Raw genomic sequence first — 26,334 nt, forward strand, 5'->3', positions numbered from 1 at the left:
CCTAGATGTTCCCATGGCTACAGCTCCCACTGCGCAGACGCACTGCGGTGGCTGGGGGCCCTCGCTGGGCCCCCGTGGAGCTATTTCCTCCCTTTGCACCTTGCCGCCTGCGTGCTGTGATGGCTCCCTCTGTCGGCGGTCGCTGGATGCTTCATCCATGTGTGGTGGTTTTCTTTCCTCTGCACACCTCAGTACATACTCCAGCAGCTGGGAAAATCTTTTCAGTTGAACACGCTGTTTTTATCCCAGCCTGATAAATTTTTCTTGTAAAGCGGTCAAACAGGAAAACAAACCTTCCTCTGCCTGTCTCAGTGCAACCGTGAAGATCACGCGAGATAGTCCCTGTTGAAGTGTGTGTACTTCAGCAGTGCAGAGCGTTCAACTGTAGGGTGGCATAATAGTTACTGCTCTGGTGATTATTATTAAGGTCTGAGACATCTTTATAACCTTAAAGCATTTTGGACAGCTTTCAATATTTGATATTTGCACAGTAAATACTAATGGATTAATTCAGGGAGCTGGAAGTAGGGAGTACTGACAAGTACATCTACCTACTTTCAAGTGTACAGACTCATTATGTTTCTGGAAGTTACAAGAGAGTCTGGTTTTATATTCTCTGTTATTAATGAAAATTCCTCCCAGATTCTGGGAACAGGTTGATATACAGCCCTAGTTTTCAGTTAATCAGTTTTCATTTCTGTCTGGGTTCCACAAGTATTTTGTGGAGTTGGTGGAAGGTATGTTAGGGTTTACTGGCAAGATTTCAATTTAAACCGGGAAACCTTGAATACATAAGTTTTTAAATCACTGCACATACGAGTCATAGTTTATTTAACCATTGCCTCATTGTTAGAGAATTGGATTGTTTCCAGTTTTGCTCTGATAAAGTGATAGAGTGATCATCTTTGCACTCACAGTAGTCTGCACATCATTCAACAGTGCCATCACTGTTCAGATCAGAGGCTGGTGGATACAGCAGTAAACAAGGCAAAGTCATGCTCTTGTGAGTTTATATTCTAGATGGAGAGATGGATAATAAACAAACACAATGAATAAATGGGGTAAAGCAGGGTAGGGGTAGTAGGGAAGAGAGGCAATGGGAGTTGCTATCTCAAATAGGGTAATCACAGAAGCCCCTCTGATGTGGAAACATTTGGGTAGAGATCTGAATGACATGAGGAAGCAAGCCAAATATCTGGGGGAAAGGCATTCTTGGTAGAGGGAACAGCCTTTGCAATGGCCTGGAGACAGGAATGTGCTTAACATATTTGAGGAACAGCAAGGAGGTCAATGGAACTGGAGTGGAATGAGTAGGGGGGATAGCAGTAAGAAGTGAATTAGCAGGAGAAGTGGGGGCAAAATCTTCAAGGGTCTTATAGACCAATATAAAGACTCTGACTGGTCCTTATGGTGATAGAAGACCTTGGTGGGTTTGAAGTAGGAGAGTGACATGAGGAGACTTTCATTTTAAAAGGCTGTCTTTGGCTGCTGTATGAAAATGTTCTGAAGGGGGTGGGGTAGAGTGAGGGTGGCGGGGTGGGAGGCTTTGGGGATAATTCAGGGAGAGATGAGGGTGGCTTGGACCAGAGTTGTCAAAATGAATGTCATGAGAAATGATTGGATTCTGGGTATATTTCAAAGGCAGAGGTGGCTGATTTAAATTATGGATTGGATGCAGGATATGAACGATGGGAGTTGAGGATGACTTGGGTTTTGCCCTGCATAATGCCTATTGAGGGATAAATAAACAAATGTTTAGTCAGGGCAGTGGTTCGTTCTTAAGTTGAGGCGACTTTACTCTCTAGGGGACATTTGGCAATGTATAGAGATAGTTTTGTATGTTACCCTGGGGTGGGAGATGTGTGCTACAGACTTCTGGTGGGCAGAGGCCACAGACGCTGCTAAACCTCCTACAGTGCACAGGACAGTTCCCTTAACAAAAAATGATCCAGCCCCAAGTGTTGATAATGCTGAGGGTGAGAAATCTAGAGTTCGGGCGATCACTACATTTTTTTTTTTTTTCTCAACCTCTTTCTTCTCTTGGCTTTGTTCTCTTCTCCACCCCAGATGGGTTTCTTTGTTGCTTCTTATACACGTTAAGAAATGGCTGGCCCAGCTCTTCCCTCTACCCTCCTCCAAACACGACCTTTAAGCTCCCACATCCAAATTCAACTCACTATATATAGTCTCTTTGTTCCAATTCCACATTTTCGGGAGAGAGACATTGATATTCCCAGGTGCTCCTTCCACTTCAATCCGGTGTGTCAGAGGGCGGGTTCACATGGGCTCTTGTTTGCTTAAAAAAGACTGCAGGAAAGATAGTCTGGGAAGGAATGCGGGTCATATGAGAAAATTAACTGGAGTGTCTGTTGTATGAACTTGGAGAATTCAACCTGCAGATCTGACTCCTGGGGTCCTGCTTAACCCATAGAATTGTTCAGGTGTCTGTTCATTCATCCTAGTCGTTTTAAATTATAAGAAAAGGAAATCGTATGTGAGGAAAGACGGCTAAAGATCTCCTGGGCCATATTCAGAATCTGAGTTCCTACTGAGCTGGACATAAGGAGAAAGCTGCTTGCTGTGTTTTTCCTTTCCACTTCTAATTGAATTTGAATCCAGCTTATGTTTGGAGGAAGTCATTTAAAGCAACAAACGTTCATAACTAGTGACTGGCATGAAAAATAATAGTGGGACAAGAGAGCGAGCATGGAATGCAATGTGCATTTATTGTGACATATGGCTCTCTTTTTGCGTTTCCACTGACTGTATTATCCAGGCAGGAACTTACTTTCAGAGAGAAAGCGGAATTCTGCAGATGGTAGCATATTGGAATCATTGTCAGAAAGAGGAGAGATTATATCAGACTCGTAATGAATCAAACATTCATTTAAGAATTAGTCTGAGATAATTTTTCCATGCAGTAATGAGCATTTTAGTATTTCTAGCCTGCTGTTCCACATGACTAGCGCACAAAGGGATGTCTCCGAGGACCTCCAAATAGGGCTAATACAAATTGTCATAGGACCTGACTGACGATGGTGAGGAGAGAGGTAGCCTGCTCAGCCACAGGGAAGTGCCAGTGTGCTCCTGGCATGGGCAAAGCAGGAGACCTTGTGACCAGAATGTCTCCTTTACTCTTTCTGTCTGTTGGAAGTACCTGCATTTCTCAGACCATTGAGGTAAGGTTTTCAAAGTCCCTGCAGATGAGCAGTTATCAGCTAATAATTAAGGCATAAGAGGCAACTTGCACTTTTAAAAAACAGGTTTATTGAGATGTAATTCACGTACAATTCACCCATTTAAAGTGCATAGTTCAATGGCTTTTAGAGTATTCACAGAGTTGTGCATCTATCATCATAATCGATTTTAGAACATTTTCATTACTCTCAAAAGAAAACCCATACCCATTTCTCCCAAAACTCCAGCCGTAGGCAACTACTAATTTACTTTCTGTCTCTATGCATCTGCCTATTCTAGAAAATGGTCTTTTGTTTCTGGCTTCTTTTACTTAGTGTAATGTTTTCAGGGTTTGCCTATGTCGTAGCATGTATCAATACTTCATTTTTTTAATGGCTGAATAATATTCGCTATATGGATATATCACATTTTGTTTATCCATTCATCAGCTGATAGACATTGGGATTGTTTTTATTTTTTGGCTAGTATGAATAATGCTGCTATAAATGTTTGTATACAGCCCATTCGTATTTTAGCATTAATTAGTCAACTCAAAAGTCAACTGCTCTAGGAAGTCTGCCATGATCTGCTCTCCTCCTTCTTTCCCCTTTGTCCCTGTCCCATTTAATTACTCTCCCTTCCCTCGGTATCTTGTATGTCTGTTATTCATACTTACTCTTTAGGGTCATGGTTTATTTATTAACTCACCTGTCACCTCTGTGAAAGCAAGAATTATGTCTTATTTTATCCCTAGCTCCTATTAATATTAAGTTTACAACTAGTTCTATTTCTCAACAAATTGCTGAATTTACATATATGGCCTTTGACAGTGAGTATTTATATTTCACTCTTTAAGGAATTTCAGGCTCTCAGTTCAGCCTGAAAATTCCACATCTTTTTCTTTAGTCTCCCACTTATCTGTCACTCCCTGTGTCCTTTTTGGTTATGGCCAGGATCCCAAAGTGGCTGGAATCTGTCTGTCCTGGTCATTCATGATGAACCAGAGGGAGGCACCAAGGGGCTTCAGAAAAGTCAGATTTTTAAAAAACCTTACTTTGAAAATGTTAATCTTTTTGCATCTTACCTTTTATTTTTCCTTTTTGAGCTTTAAAGGGAGGGAAACACCCATTGGGGTGCTCCATGGGGGAGTTGATTCAGGGGAGCATTGGGGTAGGTAGAGAAAAACCCTCATAAACGTGTGGGGCTACAGGCAGAGGAGAGGCTTCTTGGACTTGGTAAAAGACAATATTGCTGTTGATGACACAGTTGAGGCTTCTCTTGAGCATCTGCTCAGCTGGAGCTGCCATCTTTTCCATATTTTACAGGGAATTCTCAGAGCTTCCTTTCAGTTTCCAGGCCTCTGTGTGGTCAACATGGCTTTTGAAGCTGCTGCAGCCCTTCACAGCCAAGAGACAAATGTCACATCATCAGGCTGGCTCCTGAGCTGCCATGGCTGGGGCTGCCATTCCTTGCTCTTAGGTTGGCTATGCCCCTCAATACTTTGTCGCCACTGTTGCTTACCATCTCAGAGCAATGACCTTCTGTTTTGGGATTGCTAGTTTGCTGGCTTGTTGCCTCACTAGAATCTCTGGTTTTGGAAAATCAAGACCTTGTTTCAGTTCTGTATTCACAGTGCCAAGCACAGTGCTGGGGACTTTGTAGGTTCTCAGAGACTGTTTTTGAGCATGTCACTTCTTGGCATTCTTTAGGGTCTGGTGAGGAGGTAGATCCGAGAGAGAGGGGTTCTCCAGGTGTGGGAAACAAGTATCTATGAGCATAGAATGAGACTGGAGACACTGGCACATTTTTGCTTAGAGAAAGCCAATCTTGGAATTTAAACTTTTGTTCTGGCAAACTTGTCTAAGTGACCTTTTATTTCCTCTAGATGAATGGTATCTCTCTGTCTACTCATGGGGTGCTAGACCTTTGCATAGGGCTTCTGGAATGGTTTCCAGCTCTGAACTTTTAGAAAAGGCATGTGGCTCCAGAATTATCTTCCTTTCTTGATTTGGAATTGCCTCAGCTTGCTGAAGGCATCTTAAAGGACCTGTTTGTTTCCACCCTAAAAATAAATTCCTGGGCATGTGTATGTAGCATTTGGTACATTTTCCAAGAGCTTTTAGAGAATTTTTTCATGGGACCCACACAGCCCCATGGGGCTGGGGCCGTGACTTATCCTTCTGTCATCTGGAATGCTGACATGATGCTGCCTACCTGGAAGACACTCAGTACCTCTGGTTTCAGGGAGAATGTGGCAAGGATTTGCCTTTTCTGTTTTTACGGAAAAGGCAATGAGGATGAAAGAGGTAATGGCTATTTAGAGGCAATATAGTTTTTCTTTGCCTCTTTCACCATAGATTTCTAATCACCTTTTGATAATTAATTTGTGTTGATGGCATATGACTGCTTTAGATAGTTGGTATGTTTTGTTAATAAATTCATTTCTATCTTTTCTCTGGGCTCACTCTTTGGGTTTCCTTTGCCTTTCCATTCTCTTGCCCGTGCTTTGAGAGTGAGCAGCCAGGTCATCAAATCAGTGAGGGTATCCCCACAAAACAAAGCAAAGCACCCAAAATAACAAGGGTGATGTGTATCTGCAGGTTTGGAGAAAATCCAACCATAGTGGTGCTCACATACCAAATAAAATGAAATTCCAAGGCTCAGAAGCCCCATCCTTGTACTGTATAGCAGCACCAAGGGACATTTTCAGCACGTAGGACACAAGGGATGACTAAATGGATTTCACCCTCTCATTCAAGTACTCACAAGTGATATTCATTCTGCAGTTAATCAAGTCCTACTTGACAGATTGTGCCGTCTTTTCTGATGTATGCTTATTTTCATTGTCTCCAAAGACTGAGCTCTGTGAGGTCATGTCCTCCACGTCTATGCAGCTCTCACAGTGCCTTCCACACACTGAAACCCAATGTACTGATTTTGGACATTTGGATCAACTGGATATTTTCATTTGGAATATCCCATCTTTAGTTCAAATTTAGTATGAGTTACGTTAGTCCCCTCTTTGTTCAAAAGCAGTTTAAGTGAGCTTACATGTCATATGACAAGATAACACAAATTAGAGATGGGTGGGGAAAAATAAGAAAAACAAGAATAGGGCCATAGAGTGGATTCCCCAGAGGTACACATGCTGCAGGAGAACCACAGATTTGGCTTTACAAGACTAACAAAGATTAGTTACACAGTTCATTGTCCATACAATAAAAGTCATCCAGTTTCTCAGAAATAGAACAATCACTGGACCTCAAGAGCCTAAAGGAGTTTCTTGAAGGATGTCCATAAGATTCACAGCTCTCCTCTGGCTTGGGCTATCCAAGAGGTAGATTTTAGAGTATAGAGAGGAATGAATGGACTGCACAGCTTCCAACCAATCCTTCCTGAATTTTATTTCTCCCATATGAGCTTTTGCTCAAATGCAGTTTATTTTTAAGAGAACATACCAATCTTTGTCCCATACTAGCTATTCCTTCTACTTCCCTTTTTCTGAAGGAAAGGAATAACCACACAGCCTCATAAGTCTGTATGACAATAGTTGTATATAGGACTTCTTTGCTCATTTGTTCCCATGTCCAACCAGTCATCAAAATCTGTTCCTTTCTTCCTTTCTCCTCTTCTCCCACCGTCCCTTCCTCCTTCTCTCCCACCCTCCCTTCCTCCTCCTCTTCCTTTCTTTTTCCTTCTCTCTTTCCCTTCCTTCCTTCTTCCCTTCTCCCATCACTTCCTTCTTTCCTTCATCACTTAATATATACCAGGAGCTGGGCTAAACAAAAAGACATGATTTTATGTAACAGTCAGCAAGGAGACTGTCCAATCAGAAATTATATCAGCTTTAGCATAGGAGCAAAATCCTCAAAGCCTTCCCTTGTGCCAGGTGTAAACTCTTCAGTTCTTGGATTTAGAAGAGGCATTGTTTCAGGGAGTTCCAGGAGGGCTAAGGTGGTGGGGCAGGCATGGGTTTGGGTGGGTCATGGTTCAGGAAAGGGGTGCTTTCAATATTCACAAATATGGAAGCGTTTCAGTGTTTTAACAGCTGATAGAACTGCATTGGCAGATGTTGGCTGCATATCAGTCCTGAGAAAATGGAGTCACAAAGATAACTCAGCTGTGGTTCCTACCCTGGAGGATACTGTAGTTCACCATCTTCAGAATGTGTTTTAAAAACATCCTTTCCTCTCCCTGTTTGTTGCTACAATTGTATTTTAGACACTCACTGTCTCAGGCTTCACTGATTATAATCACCTCTTAATGGGTCTGTTGGATTTTAATTTTTTTCTCCTATTATTTTCCCTCTTTCCAATGTTTCATGTATGTGCTGTCAGAGAAAATTCCCCCAAATATTGCATCGACTATGCTATATTACTTCTACTCCAAAACCAGCCTTTCTGTCTTCTTCAGAATGATATTTGAACTCTTTACTTGGGCATCTGAGTCCCTCAATTTTGTACCTGCACCGTTTCATCAAGTGATATGATGTCACCAAAGAAGGATAAGCCATGGTCCCCCCTGTTCTTAAGTACTTACAGTGGGTGATGTGGTATGGAAGAGATGTTTGTAATGATTGTTACACAGTAAAAGCAAATGGGGGAAACAGGTAGGTGATGGTGTGTGGGGTGATGCAGGCTGATGGTGTTGGCAGGGACAGTGAGGAAATAGTCTCTTTGAGTTTGATTTCTCTTGACAAGCTGACAACAATCAGTTCCTAGTCCAAAGGCTCTGATTTCTAGGTGGTTGAACCTGGGATGGATGAAGGAGGTTTGTCAACCTCAAAATGAAATTTGTTTTTCTTTCTGAGGTACAAACCGAGGATATGAAGGCTTTTCAAACTGTATGAACTCTGAGTAAATTCCAAACCGGGTTAGTACAAGTGACTTTGAAACTCACCATATTCTACCAGCTCCCTCAGCAAGTGAACTGCCAGCTTTGGATGCTTGTATGGCATCCTGAACTGGACTGGATTCACAGGACGAGTCTGCGGGAGAAGTATTTGGAGTCCTTTCTCTGAGCTGCTCTTTAGGAGAAAGCTTGGCTCAGTAGAACCTAAGCTTAGATCAAGAGAGATTGTTCCTACCTCCCATGTACTGAGAACCACTTTACATGGCTACTACAAGTTAGGCATTTTGCTTATATTTTCATACATGCTTTCATTTAATCTTCACTATTATCTTGCAAGCTAGATGTTATATTGAGACCCAAAGACTAATTTATCTGAGATCACCCCATGTCTAAATCCTAGAGTCAGGATTGTAGGATTACCAGAATCTATGCTCTTTCCACTCTCATTGTCTTTCTAGAGCTAATGCTTTTTGGAAGTGTTGGAAAGGCAAGGATTATACTTTTACATGGCACATTGGGAATGAGACTTTTAAGCCTCTAAATCCCACTGCTATTCCCACTTATTGATAAGGGCAGTTGAATGTCCATCTACCCTGGGAAATAAGGATACCCTCCTTTTTAGGCAGAAATTCCCTTATTTCATGGTTGAATGACCTCAGCAAGAACATCTCAGTCCTTCAGTCATATGCCTCTATATTCACTTCAGTGCCTTTTTTGGTTTTTGGCAGTGAAGTTCCTTTCAGACAGAGCATTATGCTCTCACTTGCCAATATCCCCACCATTATCTCTGGCTTGCTTTAATTTATGCTGCTGCTGTTTGGAATTTGATTTGAGTTGTTGTGAGGTTTAAATAGGATCATCCATGTAAAGTGCTTAATGCAGTCACTGGCACATTTTAAGAGCTCAATAAATGGCAGCTACCACAATGGTTTTCACTGAGCAGAGAGTACCTCGTAATCACAAGGTGAGCCCTCACTCTGGACTGCTTCTTCAGATGAGCATGGTTAGTTGGCAAGACTTGGAGGAGATGAGGCACAGGTCAGATGAGTTTTTAAACAGGTATGGTAGTCAGGAAGGGCCTTACATGTGTGATGATGTGCCCCAGAGGATTTCCTGAGCATTCAGGTGGACTCACCGAGACAGAGTTTAGCATATTTTGGCCCACGTCCCAAGTGTGGCCTACTGCCTGTTTCTCCATAACCTATGAGTTAAGAATTTTTTTTTTTACAGTTTTAAATGGTTGAACAAATTCTAAAGAAGAATATTTGTGACACATGAAAATTGTGTGAAATTCAAATTTCACATTCTATAAGTAAAGTTTTATTGGTACACAGCCATGCCTATTTTTTTACGTATTGTCAACAGTTGCCTTCACTCTGTGACGGCAGGGTGGTGTAGTAGTGACAAGAGGCTATATAGCCTGCAAAGTTGAACATATTTACTATCTGGCCCTTTATAGAAAGGTTTGCTCCAGTGTAAGGTAGAGTGATTTAAGAAAGGGAGATAAGTAAACACTTAAACATATATAACTCAGTTTACAAAGCTTCCAAGGAGAGGCCCTGCTCACTTGGGCCATGAAATTAGATTCTGTCTGGTTTCAATTCAGTTCAGTAAATAATTACTGAATGCTTCCTATATGACAGAAATATTCTCTGCCCATAGAAACCTCACAATATTATAAATTCATAGACTTGTAGGAAGGAATGCAGAACCACCGAGATTTAAGTTTAAATCCTGGCTCCATCATTTACGAGTTGTATGTGCTGCTGGATTTCTTCTGTTTGCCTCTCTAGATCTACCCTTCTCTCTTCGATGCCCTGTTCTGGGACTGCAGAGGCTGACTCATGGATTTCACTGATGAGCTGTCTTGCCATTCAGGTTCCAGGTGGATTTGGCTGATGGAAGCAGAGGGAATCAAGGTAGTTATTATTCCAGTTCTCTCCTTACCTATTCGTTGTGGTTGGCTACATGCCTCTACTAAATGCCACAGCTCCTGATGGAAGGCCTTTTCTTTCTCTTCTGGGTACTGGTAACTACTCCCTCCTCTTTCTCTTGGGCTTAGAGTTGTAATAGGCTCTGATAACAATAGTTTTAGGCTGTTACAATAGCTCTTGTTGGTTTTCAAATGTCATTCCAGCATTTATAAACAGTTTGAACGAGCTTCAGTTTCCTCATCTGTAAAATTAGGATACCATGTGAGTCGTGATTACAGCACATATAAACTCCTAACACAGTGTCTGGGCATGCAATAAGGGCTCAGTAAGTACTATTTACTTTCTGCTTTTCTTGAGAGCTTCTAATTTCTTAAGAAGAACAAGTCGAATGGCTGCAGAAAAGTTTAAACCAAATTAAGTCAGTGATTTCGGGATTATTAGGAAAGGATACATTTGGGAAATAATTTGTAGGCATTGTAAGCAACACTTGCAGAGTCTGGGTGTACGGGATAAGAGAGAGGGAGGAATCAGGCACAAATTTGATTTTTCTGCATGTATTATTGTGTGGACAGTAGGGAGAGAAAATGCAGGGGAGTTTCTGTATTAGAGAATAAGATGAGTTTCATCAGAACAAGTAGAATTTGAAATGCCTGTGAGATGACCAGGTGACAATGTTAGGTAGGTGGATGGCTGGGTGGCACTGGAGAAGGGTCTGGGCAGGTGAGGAACATTTGAGAATCATCATTATACTAAGAAATAGATAAGAAAGTAAAAGAGGCTGCTGTGTGTCATGGATTTGGTGGGAAGACAGATGCTCTAATGCCAAAAGGACTAGACTGGAAGTCAAGTGATTTTACTTCTTTTTTTTAATTTCAATTTTTAATTTTAATTTTTTATAGAGACAAGGTCTCATTCTGTCATCTAGGCTGGAGTGCAGTGGCACCATCAGAGCTCACTGCAGCCTCCAACTCCTTGGCTCAAGTGATCCTCCCACCACAGCCTCCCAAGTAGCTTGGACTACAGGTGCATGCCACTGCACCCAGCTAATTTCAGTACTTTTTTTTGTAGGGATGGACTCTCATTATGTTGCCCAGGCTGGTCTTGAACTCCTGGCTTCAAGCCATGCTCCTGCATCGACTTCCCAATGTACGTAAGATTACAGGCAGGAGCCATTGTGCCCAGCTGGTTTTATTTCTTGATCTGGTTTGCCAGTCGCTGGCTGTTTAACCTTGGAGACGTTACTTAGTTGTACTGACAGTCTGTTTTCTCCAGCAAATGTAAAATGAGAAGGTTGGACTATGTGATATCTATGATGCTATAGAACTTCCGATCTAATTGGGAGGCAAATCATAGAATAACTAGAGATTACTGATTGTGTTATCAAGCTCTTGCTGGAGGAAAGCCCCCAGAGACCCATGATCTTCCTAATCAATGGCTATTGTTTAGTGAGAAGGCAGCACACAAAATCTAAGACTAAGTTTCATGGAATAATGATAGCAACAACAACAATGGCAATATTTATTGTGAGTGCTTATTGTGTACCAGGTACTGTTCATGGGTTTTACATCTATTAATATTTAATCTTTGCAATAACCTTATGAAGTACAGACTATTAGGAACCTCCAGTTTACAAAAAACGAGAGCATAAAAAGGTCAAATATCCCACTCAAAGTCATGAAGGAAGTAGGGATTGAAACCCAAGCCACTTGGTTCCTGAGCCCAAGTATTTAATCACAGACTGTCTGCTTGTAGGGAAAACCGTGAGCTCTGGGGAAATAAGAGGCAGAGGCATACACATTGGAACTAGTAATGTTTTTAGATTGACCGTGGTTTTAAGAGAGGCATGGTTAGGAGGCAGACTCAGTTATGATTATACTTACCAGTTGTAGGAATCTTAGTTGCTGGCTAGTATTTTCACTATACTTGCAGGTAGTATAATAGATACACTTTTAATTGGTGCATTTTGGTAAGAACTAAAAAAAATTACATATTAACACGTGTATAATACGTATTGACATATGTTAATATATGCAGATTTAACCTTTTGTGCACCTTCACCCCTCCTCCTCCTACCCCAAGAATTACTTTTTCTGAATTGTGCATGGCTGTGTTACCATCATCTACAATGAAGGTAGGTGAAAGACAGACGACTCTTATCCTTGTGAGTCTTGTAAGGGTATTATTGAGGTCATTGCTTGTTTACATTCTATAAAGTCTCTCTTATAAGGACTCAGCAGGTGAAATTCCCTTGTGGTCTTGTTAATATTAATTGTGCTTCTTTTACCAACCACTTTAGATACTTTTATTAGAGACCCTTTAGACAAACAAATGGCCAAGTTATTCCTTTCACAGTGGTCTCTTGAAAACATAAGAGGCAAATCTGTGGCCAATGGTAGTGTCTGTATTTATGCAGTTTTAACTTTATTCCTGGTCCCAGTTTGTGATCCTTTGTTTGCTTTTCTTTCTTTTTCCACCTGCTTTTCTTTTGTAGCATCTTGTTGTAGTTTATGGAACCATAACCAAGGCAGACTTTAAATCACTATCTGTGTGCATGTAACCCCACCCGCATATTCATGAAATGCATATCCACAGTGCATTTTGGGCTCTCTCTCCAGAAGGCTGGCTTGCCAACGCAGGGACTATTAAGGTTCTATAACTACGCAACATACTTTCTGATAACAAGGAGGTCATCAAAAAGAAACTGGTAATTAGGAGGATTATCACAGCCATCAATTTACAATCCCTTTGATGAGTGTTGGTTGCACTTAATGACTCACTGAAGATCAAGTCACACTCCCTTTCAGCAGTAATGTGAGCTTAATAAGCATTAGTGTGATGAGGGCAATGAGTAAACAATCATCTTTGTGATGATTACAATTTGGTCTAGGCAGGACGGAAAATATTCCTGACTGGACTTGCTTGACTGTGACAGGAGATGGAGAGGCAGAAGCCCGTAGAGGAAAGGAGAGGGCTGGTGGGGTTAAAAAATGTCAAGGAAATGAACTTAAGAGACTTGGAGTTGGGTTGGGGCAGAGAATGTGTGTGGAGGATTAAAGGAAGTCTTACAGAGCTTGACTTAGAGTGGGAGTGAGAGAAGTAGCACACTGGTGTGTGTAAGAGAGCATGGCTCAGATTACTGGCTCCACTGTTTACTGCGTGACCTTGGGCAAGTCACTTGACCTCTGTGTTTCACTTTCCTCAACTGGAAAAGCAGAATCAAAAAGCACCTACCCCATAGAGTTGGTGAGGAATGAAATGGGGATAATTCATGTAAAGTGCTCTGATCAGTGCTTGGTGCATTTATGGGTATCCAATAATTGGTAGTGCTTATGCTGCTGCTGCTACACTGTAGAACAGGGAATGCAAAGGTTCTTATCTCAGGCTTCTGGGAGGATTGTGCAGCATTTTGAAAGTGGAAATGTAATTCTGGGAGCCATCTTACGTTATTTAAGCAACATATAGACTTATTATTTGTATTATGTATTATATGCCACATATTTTGTCTGTCATTTCATTTATACTGTGTTCTTACAATCTCATCTCCCCATATAGTTCTGCACATCTATGTATAAGCCTGGACACGTAGTAGATGCTAAGTAAGGACTCATTGAGTTGATTTGAGGGGTGTACTTAATAAATAATATTTTGGAATAATGTAGACATTTGTGAGCTGGAAATTGCAAATGAAAATGTTATCATGAGAATACTAATAATACTAAGCATAAGATTATATAGGGTTTTTGACTTTTCTCCACTTTTCCATAAACACATTAGTCCTCATAAGCCCAGTGAGGTGGACAACATGCTACCATCAGCTCCGTTTTACAGATGAGGAAATGTGTGTGCCAGTGAGGTTCAATCTTGAGCTTAGATGCCACAGCCAACAGGCGATGGAGCTGGAGTCAGAATTCAGGTCTTCAGACACCTCCAGCAAAGAAATGGTTGTTCATACTGTTTGGAGTCAGGAAACCTGGGATCTGTCATTAACTACTTAGGAACCTGTGTGCAGTTTCTCTTCTTCACCTGTAATGTGAAGGAGTTTACGAACTCAAATTTTCACAGGGTCAGATACATGTGAACTGCAGGTGGATGCAGAGCTAGGGGAGTGGGAAGAACTGTGAGTAATTGCAGATCCCTGCCCTACCTGAAGGGGGCAGCTGCTGGTCAGTTCAGAGATGCCTGGTGTGCAGTAAATGAAGGCCCCCACATGGACAACACTAACAAGTTTTTCAAGAAAAGCCCTAAATTTGGCTTTTTATATGAGGTTCCCAATTTTAAGTATCGATAACCAATTCAAATGAAAAGCAAACACACACATTACAAGGGCCAAATTAAAAAATATGCGGGCCAAATCAGGCCCAAATTACCAGATTGCACCATCTATGCGAGATGATTTTCAAGGGCCCTTTGAGCTCTAAGAGGCAATGAAAAAGGCCAATAGCTTCCTGCTGAAAGGCAGGAAATTATTTATCTCTACTCATGGTCAAAACTCATCATCTCTGTTTCCATCAGAGAATATTCCTTGGTACCAGGGGGTGACACCACCCCAAGCCTCCAAGTTCTCACTTGCGCAGAGGAGATGGAATTACCATGCCACACTGCAGTGAGTGACAGATGTAGATGCAGGGGAGAGAAAAGCAGACCTGGGTTTAATTATGTAAATCTATGGCTACGCTTTAATAAAGCACTGCAATAAAACTGTCATAACTGCCAAGTTTGGGAAATAGGATGAGCGAGGTTTTCATTCCCAGCACTATATTTGGGAAGGAAAAAAATAAGAAGAAAAATGCAGAAGCGCTGATTCATCTCTGAAACCCTTCAGAAGCATGTCAGAGATTCCTGGGCTTCTTGCCCCTGCCAAACGACATTTGCAGTGACAACTGGTGCTGAAACCCCAGCAGCCCACACAGAACTCCTTGGGAAAGGAGAAAACTGAAGTTTCAAGGTTGATGTTTTTTAATGAGCTCTCAGAGAGACAAGCTTTCTAGTATTACCTGCCAACTCTTCCTCAAACTAGTCAGCCCTCTCTTTGCCTTACAACCCTGCTTCTGCTGCTTGTTGCTGGAATGTGACAAAAGGTGACTCGGGCTTGCTGTTTTTGAAAGCTGGCGGTAGCGGGCTTGTGAATGTGGTGCTGGGTATTTCTTTCCCCATCGGGTGGTGGGAGCTGGAGTGCTGTTCCCCGTGTTTTGACTATCCAAATACATGCTTGTTTGTTTTGATTTCAGTATGTTTTAAAAACCCCATTTTCATGTTATAGGGTTAGGAATTTCATGACCAGGACTCTATTGGTCATGAGCAGCAGATGCCCACCCTAAAGAGCTAAGCCACAAGGGACCACAGGAGTGGAATTCCCAGAGCAGATGCTTTGTACTTTATGGACATCCAGTTCTATTACCAGGTTAGAGCTTTTGCCAATAAAGAAAACTGAAAGGGCAACGACTCTCTCATTTCTTCAACAAGTAAACAAACAACTTGCATGGAAAAAGAGAGAGGGAGAATGAGAGAGAGGGAGAGAAACTATAGATTAAAATGGCGTTCTGGGCCATATGAATCAATGAATTGTTTAGGAACCTTATTTACATCCTAAATTAAACAAACTATTAAAATTTACATGCCAGTTAGGGAACAATGAGGGACTATTAAGGAATCATTATTATTATTACTATTTTAGATAGAGTCTCTCTTTGTCACCCAGACTGGAGAACAGTGGCCTGATCATGGCTCACTACAGCCTTGGTCTCCTGGGCCCGAACAATCCTCTTGCTTCAGCCTCTCAAGTCATTGGGACTACAGGCATGTGCCACCACACCTAGCTGATTTTTAGTTTTTATATAGATACATGGTCTCCCTATGTTGCCCAGGCTGGTCTCAAGTTCCTGGGCTCATGGGATCCTCCTGTCTTGGCCTCCCAAAGTGCTGGAATTACAGGCGTGAGCCACCACACCCAGCCTGAAGTTTTTACAGGTGATAATAATATTGTGGTTCTGTTTTTATCTTTTAGAGATATGCACTAAAATATTTATGGATAAGTAATGTAATGTCTGGAATTTTAAAAAAAGTAATCTGTGGGGATGGAAGAGTGCAGCGGTGAGGTAGAGCCAGCTTGTACTTGTTGGAAAGAACTGATTGTCAGAATTTAAGGAATTTTGTGAGCTGGTGGTAGAGAGTCACTATTAAAAATTAAATTCGATGGACTTACACTTAAAAAATTTTAAAAAGGTAATAAATACTCAAAACTTACCACTTGCTAGTTATTTTACTACAATTGCTATAATCTGTGCTCTTGAAATTATTGCATTGATTCTATCTATATGGTGAAACTACTATCTAATTGTGCTTCTGCACATCTCTTTCCAACCTTTAGTTGGCACTATCATGTTGGTAACTTGAAGTCAGTCACAGAAATCCACAAACACTACAAATCAGGGATTTCTCCAGGGAGAGCTGATGGTTATGCATTTACCACCACACTGCTGGAGAAGTAGGAAGGGTTCGGATAAAGCAAGGTAGCTCATAAGTTGATAATTGTCTTGAAGCAGACTGAAAGGAACATGGGGGCTCATTACGTTATTCTCTCTACTTTTACATATGTTAAACTTGTCTATACTGAAAAGTCTAAAGAAATGTGTTGGTTCAGGCATTCTCTTGGATAGATAAATGTTGCAGTGTTGAGGATTCAGACAGGTAATGAAGACCCTCTGGTGCAAAGGAAAAAGCAATGATCCTAAGGGTAGGGGATTTGGATTCCTTGACTAGTTCCTGAGGAGCTGTGGGACTTGAGGAAGTCAGTTAGGATCTCTGTGTCCCATAATTCCTGATACACAGTTTTCCCTTAATAATAAAGGTTTGTGGCATTCATGACAATCAGGTAAGTGCAAGGATGAGTTAAAAGTACAGGTGAGATTGTGAAGACATAACGAAGGGTTGCAAAACAAGAGAATTATTCTTCACAACTTATTTCCCGTTTATTCTAGATGAAAGCTCTGAGTCATTAAATATCTCCCTGAAACTTTTTCTCTAGAGTAATTTTATCTTCTTGGCTCATGGTGATGGATCTTTCTGGGGAGAGAATTACTTGAGATTAGGGAAATACCTGGAGCATAGAAGTTAAAAGTGCAGGCTGCCAAAAAGTGGAAATAATTGAAATGTCCATCTCCTGATGAATGGATACACACAATGTGGTATATCCATATAATGGAATACTATTTGGCCATGAAAGGGAATGAAGTACGGATGTATGCTGCAGCATGAATGATCCTTGAAAACCTCATGCTAAGGGAAAGAAGCCAGTCACAAAAGGCCTTATAATATGATTTCGTTTATATGAAATGTTCAGAATAGGCTAATCTATAGAGACAGAAAGTTGATTAGCCGTTCCCGGGCCCTAAGGAATGGGGAATTGGGAGATGACAGCTACGGGATAAGGTCTTTCTTTTTGGGGTGATGAAAATATCCTAAAACTGATTGTAGTGATGGTTACAAAACTCTATGAATATACTAAGACCAAGGCTGGGTGCGGTGGCTCATGCTTGTAATCCCAGCACTTTGGGAGGCCAAGGTGGGCGGATCACCCAAGGTCAGGGGTTCAAGACCAGCCTGGCCAACATGGTGAAACCCCATCTCTATTAAAAATACAAAAAATTAGCCAGGCATGGTGGCTCAAGCCTGTAATCCCAGCTACTTGGGAGGCTGAGGCATGAGAATCGCTTGAACCCAGGAGGCGGAGGTTGCAGTGAGCTGAGATCGTGCCACTGCACTCCAGCCTTGGGAGACAGAGTGAGACTCTGTCTCAAAAAACAAAACAAAATATATATTTATATATACATACACTAAGACCATAGAATTGTATGTTTAAAATGGTTGAATTATATGGTATATGAATTATATCTCAATAAAGTTGTCAAAAAAGGTGCAAGTTCCCTGGGTTTAATTTGCTTATCAACTGGGGGACACATGGCAAGTTTTCTTAACATTCCTCTGCATATTTTCTCATCTATAAAATGGGGATAAAGGTGGTGCTTACCTCATGGGATTTTTGTGAAGATTAAATTTAATCATTATGTAGAAAACATAAAAATGCTTATAGTGTGGCCTATACATGGAAAGAGGACAAGAAATGTTAGCTACTATCATATTCTTGTTACGGGGAAGAATAGAAAAGAGGGGGAAAGAGTCTGCTGATGGTATTTATTTATTTATTTATTTAGAGACCGAGTTTCACTCTTGTTGCCCAGGCTGGAGTGCAGAGGTACAATCTCAATTCACCACAACCTCCGCCTCCTGGGTTCAAGTGATTCTCCCGCCTCAGCCTTCCTGAGTAGCTGGGATTACAGGCATGTGGCACCATGCCTAGCTAATTTTGTATTTTTAGTAGAGACAGGATTTCTCCATGTTGGTCGGGCTGGTCTTGAACTCCCAACCTCAGATAATCTGCCCACCTCAGCCTCCCAAAGTGCTGGGATTACAGGTGTCAGCAACCGCGCCTGGCCTGTTTTTTTTTTTTTTTTTCCCACTATTTAATCATGGCCTGGGGAAGCAAAAATATAATGAAAGAACTTCAGGTAATACCAGCGTAGTGAATTGTAGAGTGACTTCCAGATGTCCTAACCCTTGAAACCTGTGAATATGACCTTATTTGTAAAAATGTTCTTTGCATATGTAATTAAGAATCTTGAGGTGAGATCATCCTGAATAATCCCAGTGGGAGTTAAATTCAATAACAGATGCCCTTATGTAAGAGAAAGCCAGAAGGAGATTAGATACATAGAGAAGAAAGCCATGTGAACATGTTGGCAGAGATTGGAGTTATGCAGCCCAAACCAAGAAATGCCTGCAGTCAGCAGCAGTGGAGGAGGCAAGGAAGGGTTCTCCCCTAGTGCCTTCAGAGGGAGTGCAGCCTGCTGACACCTTGATTTGGGATCTCTGGCCTCCACACTGTGAGAGTTGAATTTGTATTTTTTTTAAAAAAACAATGAATTTTATTGTGTATATTCAAGGTTTACAATGACATGATGTTATGGGATACATACAGATAGTAAAATGGTTACTCAATAGCGGAAAAACGAATAACTTCTCTGAATTCCGCCTTAACCCCACAGAAGGAGGACTCTTTGGAGACATTCTCTCCACTGCCTTGAGGATCAATGCAGAGAGAACTCACACACTGTTCTCTGTGTATTGCCAATCTAATCAATAGGCAGTCACAACAAAGAAGATTGATGGAGATTGGAATGGAAAACTGGCGTGAACATTGAGGGGAGGGTTTGGTTGAACCAAGTAAGTTAGACTCTCTTCTTCCCCCCCCCCTTAATCATGTTAGATTTCCATGTCTTAGGGGAAGCATCACTTTTATTGGCCATTAAGAGGGAAAGGTTGTATGATCAAATTGCAGATGTAATTGTTAAGCTAAATTAAATTGTCAGGAGCTCAAAGAAGGCTTCTCTGTTGATTGGAGCTCAGTTCACTCGACAAGCAGTGTATGCTTCTGTGATCTTGTCCAGATAGCTGACATGGCCTGTATGGAGGAGGTTAGCCCTCACTTTGGTTTTTTAAAACCTTTTAGAGGACAGGCTGAGTGTCAGGCTATATCTATTTCTTTTGACTCATGGTTTGCAGGGAAACTATTATTGCATAGTTTTTCTGGTCTTGGACAGCCATTGTTTCATTAAGTGGCTTCTGAGATCTGGACACCAAAGGGTTAGATGAGCTGTCAGGAATTCCATACTAGCAGAAAATAGAAAGCTCTTATTGTTTTATTTATTTTTTATTGCTAAATTCCATTACACATTGGTAACAACTCTCAGGGCAGAGCACTTCAAGGTTTCATTGTGCTCCCTTAGTTGTTAGCCAACTGATCTTTGGTGCTAAGCCTTCTTGTTGCTCGCAAGTTAGTGTTTGTCATTCCTGGGAGAGGTTCTGTGATTTTCAAATTGAGCTTTCTGAATGCTGCTTTTTTACTTTTCTTTTTCAATATGTATATTTTTTGACCCACAGCAATACTTATCACCTTTTCCTTCCACAGACCATATTCGAATTTATAGTATTGTGACAGAGGAAATACTACTTTATCTCTTTGCCTATTAAGTGGAACATCTCAGTTTAAAGCACTTCACATCTGTATTTTCATCATACTTGATCCTATTATAATGTGTGACATTCCTAGAGGGACTTATGGTGGGCTCTGGCCCCACTTTGAAGCCAGTTCTGCCTATCTGGGTGGCCTTTCCTGGACTCATTCATATGACTGTGTGCAAGTGGGATCTCTCAGGTAAAGTACTTCTTTTTAAAAATACAGGAGCGTTCTTTGAGCTTGGGCCTTATACAAAAGTTAAAATAGTTGAGAATGACTGTATAAAATGAACTTACATTAAAATTGATAATTATGAGGGGTAGAATCTCTATGGAAGCTAAGTCTCCTCGTCCCTTATGATCTACATAAAGTGTGGTTCAAAGCCACATTCCAAGTGCTCTGGAAAAATCTTTCCCATCTTTCAGAGTCCTCTAATTCCTAGGTGCTTTTATTATTTCAGGCACTTTTGTCTCTGGCTTTCTGTCTCTGCAGGATTCCTATTCTTTTTTTGGGGGGGTTTGATGCTTGTCTTTTTTCTCTGACCCAGATGTGAGACTTCCTTACTTTCGCTCTCTCTCTCTCTCTTTCTGTCTCTCTCTCTCTCACACACACACACACACACACACACACACACACACACACACACACACACCACCTGCACAATCTATTCATTCGAGGTCTTTGCATGTGGCAGCTTTTGCTGAAGGTTTGGGGAGACAAGGGAAGGGTTTTTTTGAGATCTATGAAAACAATCTCAGATTGCGTATTAGACATTATTAGCTCTTAAAATTCCTCTAGCATTTTTGTCATGTTATTTATTTAGCCATCCTTTTCCTCTCACTCTCTCCCTACGACATATGCAAATGTCTTGAGACATTTTTTGGTTGTTGAAACTGGGTGTGGGAGTACTGGTGTCTAGCAGGTTGAGGCCAGGGATTCTGTTAAACATCCTAGAACGCACAGGATGGCCTCCACAACAAAGCATGGTCAGGCCAATGTGTCAATAGTGGTGACGTATTTCGTCCATCTTGCTTCCTTACCTCTCTTTTCTTCTCTCTTTATGAATTCCTGTTTATTGTGTAATGCAGAACACTTTATCGATGACACTTGTTGCTTTGTCTCTTTGGCTCACCTCACCGCTATTGACATATTGGCCTGACCATGCTTTGTTGTGGAGGCTGTCCTGTGCATTCTAGGATGTTTAGCAGCATCCTTGGCCTCAACCTGCTAGACACCAGTCCTCCCACCCCCAGTCTCAACAACCAAAAAATGTTTCAAGACATTGGCATATGTCCTGGAGAGGGAGTCGGGAGGAAAAGCCCTTCCAAACAACAGTTCCTGCTCTCAGGATTGCATCTTTCACCTTTTTGCATTGTTCTAAATAAAAGCACTGCCTGTTCCTGAAAGGAAATCTAGGACTAGATGTTAGGCTCCTTTTTTTTTTTTTTTTTTAACCCTCCTGCTTAAGTAATACTTAATGAAGAACACTGTATGTCAGGAACTGAGCTAAGCTTTTATATACATTATATCACCTAACCACATGCAGTTATCAAGTTATTTTAAGTGTCTACATATACACACATATATTCTTAACTATATGCATTATACATGCATGCATGTACATATATAAGTATACATACATACAAATATATGTTGTCAAATGTTCTCAAATCCTCTGGTCTTGTGATAGAACGGTTTAAGTGATTTATAAATAAACCCCATCCCAAGTACCATGCGGGGTATCCCAGTACCTTCCCTGGGATAGCAGGTTTGCTGAGGCAGGTTTCCATTTCCTTGTCAGTCTCTGGGGTTGCCTTCCTGTCCGTGGTTACCTGCTATAGTCTGTGCTCCTGCATCCTGCACTCACTGACCTCTTGCCTGGACGCTACCCCTTCCCACCTTTGTCCTTAATTTCTAAAAGCACAATCAACACAAATCTGTTATGAATAGTAGGCTTTTTTTTTTTTTTTTTTAGGGTTTGTGGATAATGGAAAAGAAACACAGCCCAGGGTAGGGAACAACTTAACGTCCTTTTTCCTTGTCTTGTCATTTCTCTAAAAATTTACTCATCTTTATTGAAGATGTTGAATTAAATTAAAGTTGAATATCAGACATCACTGATTTTAAAATGTCTCTTGTGCATTCCTTTGAGAATTTCTCACTGGCTGCTATAGGTGAAAAATAACCCCTGTAGATTCTTAGTTGGAACAGACTCCTGTGACAAAAGGCAGATTAACAAGAGAAAAATAAACAGAAGTTTATTAACATGTATATTTCATATATACATGGGAGACACCCAGAGAATGAGTAATTCTCAAAGAAGTGGCTTTGAATTCCAGTTAATTTAACATCTTCAACAAAGAAGAGTAAATTTTTAGACAAGTAACAAGACAAAGGAAAAGGACTTTGAATCTCTAGGGACAGCATCTTGAGGGAAGGCAGGTTAAAGTTAGCTAGTAAAGATTGTTAATATAGATTCCTCTGGTATCATCTCCAGATGATGTGTACAAAGTAGTCTTCAATGGTTAACCTTTGTTCTCCCTGGTAGAGGAGGGGTGCACAGGATATCTTTTGGGATTGTAAATCTTTGTCCTGCTTTTACACAAATGGAAGGCAGAAAGCTTTTCTGTATCTGCTTCTTCTTAATTGCTCTCAGCTCAACAATCCTTCATATTTTGGGGTGGCATATTCTGGTCTCCCACACTGCCTTTGTCATCAGTCCTGGGGGTTCTGCCATGTTATTGACCTCCTTTCTTCATCCTCCTTTATCCCACCTTCCAGCCTCAGTCTGTAAGTCACACATTTCCAGCATTCTCTGTCGTCCCTGACTCCTGCTAGTCCACACAGAGCACATGAATGGGTTTCTTAATCCTATCAGAGCCTGTATTCTAATTGTAGACAATAATGGCTGTTCTGTCTTTGACTATCTGATATCAGACTTTAGAATACGGTGTTTTCATTCCCCATGTTTCTGTTGCTTTAGCTGTTTCTTCCTAGTGGCTTTCTTCCACTGCAGGAATCCAGCATGAAAACACTGGACTGGAGGAGGTGGAGCTGTGAAGTGCGTGCCTGCAAGGTGTTTCTTGATGATATAGTTTAGTCACCACTGCAGGACCACACGCCAGAGCTTAAAGGAATCTTTAGACCCTTTTGGTTTTGGTGAAAAGAGAACAACATTAAAAAGTCTTGCTTCATAAATCAACAAACAATTGTTCTGTTTTTTTTTTTTCCTATTACAGTATCAGGCACTCTGGCAGATACAGTGGAATATTTGCTCTTTAAACATTTATTCTGATTCTCAACAATCTTGGGAGATAGATCAAATCATAGTACCATAACTTTACAGAATGAAGAAGAAACAGCAGAAAATAAAATGTCCTGCAATATTCACTGTTTTAATTGCTCCTGCCTCCACACTCCCCCATCACTTTGTTTTTTCCTCATTGAGCCGCATATTTAATTTTACTTATAGTTAATTATTTACAGCTTATAGATGAAGAAACATTCCTAGTATAACAAAGCAATTTGACTAAAAGGAGATAATAGAATAAGGAAAAACATTTTACAAAGTATGTGAAAGCTTTTCAGTTATAATTCCTAATATCCTCCTGTAATATTTAAGGAAGACCCTTGACAATCAGATTAGATTTAGATGTGGATTTAACAAGCATTTAATTCAGCACTGATGATAAGCCAGGTACTTGGAAGTGCGTGTTAAAGGGATGAATGAATAGTGCCATATTTCTCATGAGTTCCTTAGGAACTAGTATTTTTCTAGATACAAAGGTGAAGTTCAGAGAAGGTGAGTGACTTGCCTAAGGTCCCGCAGCTAGTAATCAGCAGAAGAAGGATTCAAATGCGGATGATTGACTCCAAACCCTTAATTCCTTGGTATACTGCGACATCATTTTCTTCCTACATCAATTAATTAAGGAAGTGGTAGCCTCACAGACATTTGTTAAAAGGATTTTACTAATAATGCTGTTGCAGAGACAGAGCTCCTTTAGCTGTATTCCTGGTAACCCACATTTGTCTGATGGAATCCAGTTGGGATTTTAGAAAGAAACATAATCTACATGAGAACTTGCATGTGTGTGGCCTGAAAGCTGAAAAACTTCTGTGGTAGCCAGCATCCTGGATAACCACCAATAATCCCCCACTCCTGGAATTCACACCCTTGTGCACTCACCTCATATTAGCATATGGTAGAAGAGATAGTATATCCTTTCCAAAAGGAGGCTATAAAAAAGACTGCAGCTATGTCTTGAGCACTCTTTCAGGGCTTGAGCTGGAGGAGGTCTCATAAAGGTCACCTTACATTTTCTCCTAGGCACCTCACCCCCATCTGTCCCTGCCTCATGCTGTGTCTCGAATCTCCAAGTTTGGGGGAGGTTGGTTGCCATGTTGTGAACAGCCTCATGGACAGGACTATGTGGCTGGGAACTCAGGCTCTGGCCAGTGAGAAACAGAGGCATGGCAGAAACTATGTGAGTGAACTTGGAAGTAGATTCTTCAGCCCCAGTTGGGCCTTCCGATGACTGCAACCTCGTGAGACTCCCTGAGCCAGAACTACCCAGCTAAGCTGCTTTCAGATTCCTGACACAACAGCTGGGCTCTTGCTAGCCTTCTTCTCAACTCACCATCAGGTCCACCTTTGTACATCAAGGGGTGTTGACTAGTCACTCCTCATTTATTTCTTTTTTCTCCTTAAGGGGAAGTTATAATTTTAAATAATAATACCTTTTTCTCTTATCCTGATTTGGTAGGAACCTGTGAATACCCTAAATGTACAGAGTGAATGAAAGCACCTGCTACCTAAGCTTTATATTTCTTTCCTGAATGAAACTCATCAACATTCTGCACAATCCCTTCAGATGCAGTAAGCAGATTTGTGATTTGATGGTAATGTGTGCCCCATGGTGTCTGACAGGGCATGGTGCCAGCCCAGCAGTAGCAGCACCAGGAGAGCCCAGGACTGGAGACGGGGCCCCAGTTCTGATCCCATCTCTGTGCTCGACCAGCTCTGTGACTTTTATCAAGTCCTGCTACCTTTCTGCCTCATTTTTTATCTGTAATAGGGAAATGAGATCATTATGAGGATGGACTGAGATAATAAATGGGACAATGCATTGAAAAGTACAAAGGGTAATACAAATGCTATGTAGTATTAATCAGGGTTCTAGTTATTATGACTGTGTTAAATAACCCATTACGTGATAGACAGCTTTAAGTGGAAATAAGGGCCTTCCTCCAACACAGGTGAATTTACTTTACAAAGTGGGAATGATTCCTCATCCTCAGTCAGGTCTTGATGGATGTGCCCATTCATGCATTCATTCACTCAAGAAATATTTACCGTGTGCCCACAATGTGTTAGGCACTGTTCTAGGCTCTTGAGACACCTAAGTGAACACAACAGATTAAGACCCTTGCCCACACAGAGCCGTCTCTGATGGGTGTTCAGGACAGGCCTGAGATGGCTGTGCTTCAAGCCAAGGGAGAATGGCTGAAAGCTGGAGTTAGCAGTCTGAGGTTGGACCTCCAAATCCGTATAGCTATTGTATTGGAAGAGGGAGCTCCGTGCAAAGGAGAGACAATGAGTGCAGGTGTTCAAGGGGGCCTAAAGGAGTCAAAGTCTGGAGGAATTCCTGAGCCAAAGGAAAAAGTGACTGTTAGTCACATTTTGGGGAAATTCAAAATCTCTTCAAGGGAGAGGATCTTGGTAAAAGAAAGAAATGTGGTAAAGGGAGAGGGAAATGGGAGATGTTGATCAAAGAGTAAAAGTTTCAGTTACACAAGATTATGAATGAGTTCTGGAGCCCTAAGATACAGCAATGTGACTATAGTTAACAATAATGTATTGTACTGAAATTTGCTAAGAGGATAGATCTTAAGCATTTCTTACCACAATCAATCAATATGTGGTGATGAGTATTCCAGTTAGCTCATAATGGTGATTATTTTACCATGTATGCATATATCAAAACAACCAGTTGTTTACCTTAAATATATACAATTTTTATCTGCCAATCATACCTGAATAAAGTCAAAAAAGAAAGAAAGAAAATGAGTAGTCAGTCCTCCCCCTGCCACCCGATGATGAGTTGAGGAGTAGGGCTAGCCAGAACTGGATTTCTTTGCATCCCAGAATAAGAACAAATGAGTTTCCTGAGGAGGACCAGTTCAGCAGGAGGGGTAGGTCACCTAAGGCAGAAGATGAATGTGAGGCTGAATGGTGAACTTGGGCCACAGAGTTAAGAGCCTGATTGATCAGGCTAAGGATTTAGAACATTATTTTTC

The 26,334-nt window shown here is 41.2% G+C and overlaps 1 long non-coding RNA gene across 2 annotated transcripts in view; it reads left to right on the forward strand.

The window, feature by feature from the left end:
• LOC105466154 (uncharacterized) overlaps window positions 1-26,334 on the forward strand; it is a 108,422-nt gene that overhangs the window by 5,844 nt on the left and 76,244 nt on the right. For both annotated transcript variants that reach the window (XR_011607796.1, XR_011607795.1), the window contains exon 3: window positions 9,822-9,947. This is a non-coding gene — a long non-coding RNA (uncharacterized lncRNA). The remainder of the gene's footprint in view (window positions 1-9,821; window positions 9,948-26,334) is intronic.

This window comes from Macaca nemestrina, chromosome 9 (genome assembly GCF_043159975.1).
Source record: "Macaca nemestrina isolate mMacNem1 chromosome 9, mMacNem.hap1, whole genome shotgun sequence".
Taxonomy (NCBI): Eukaryota; Metazoa; Chordata; class Mammalia; order Primates; family Cercopithecidae; genus Macaca; species Macaca nemestrina.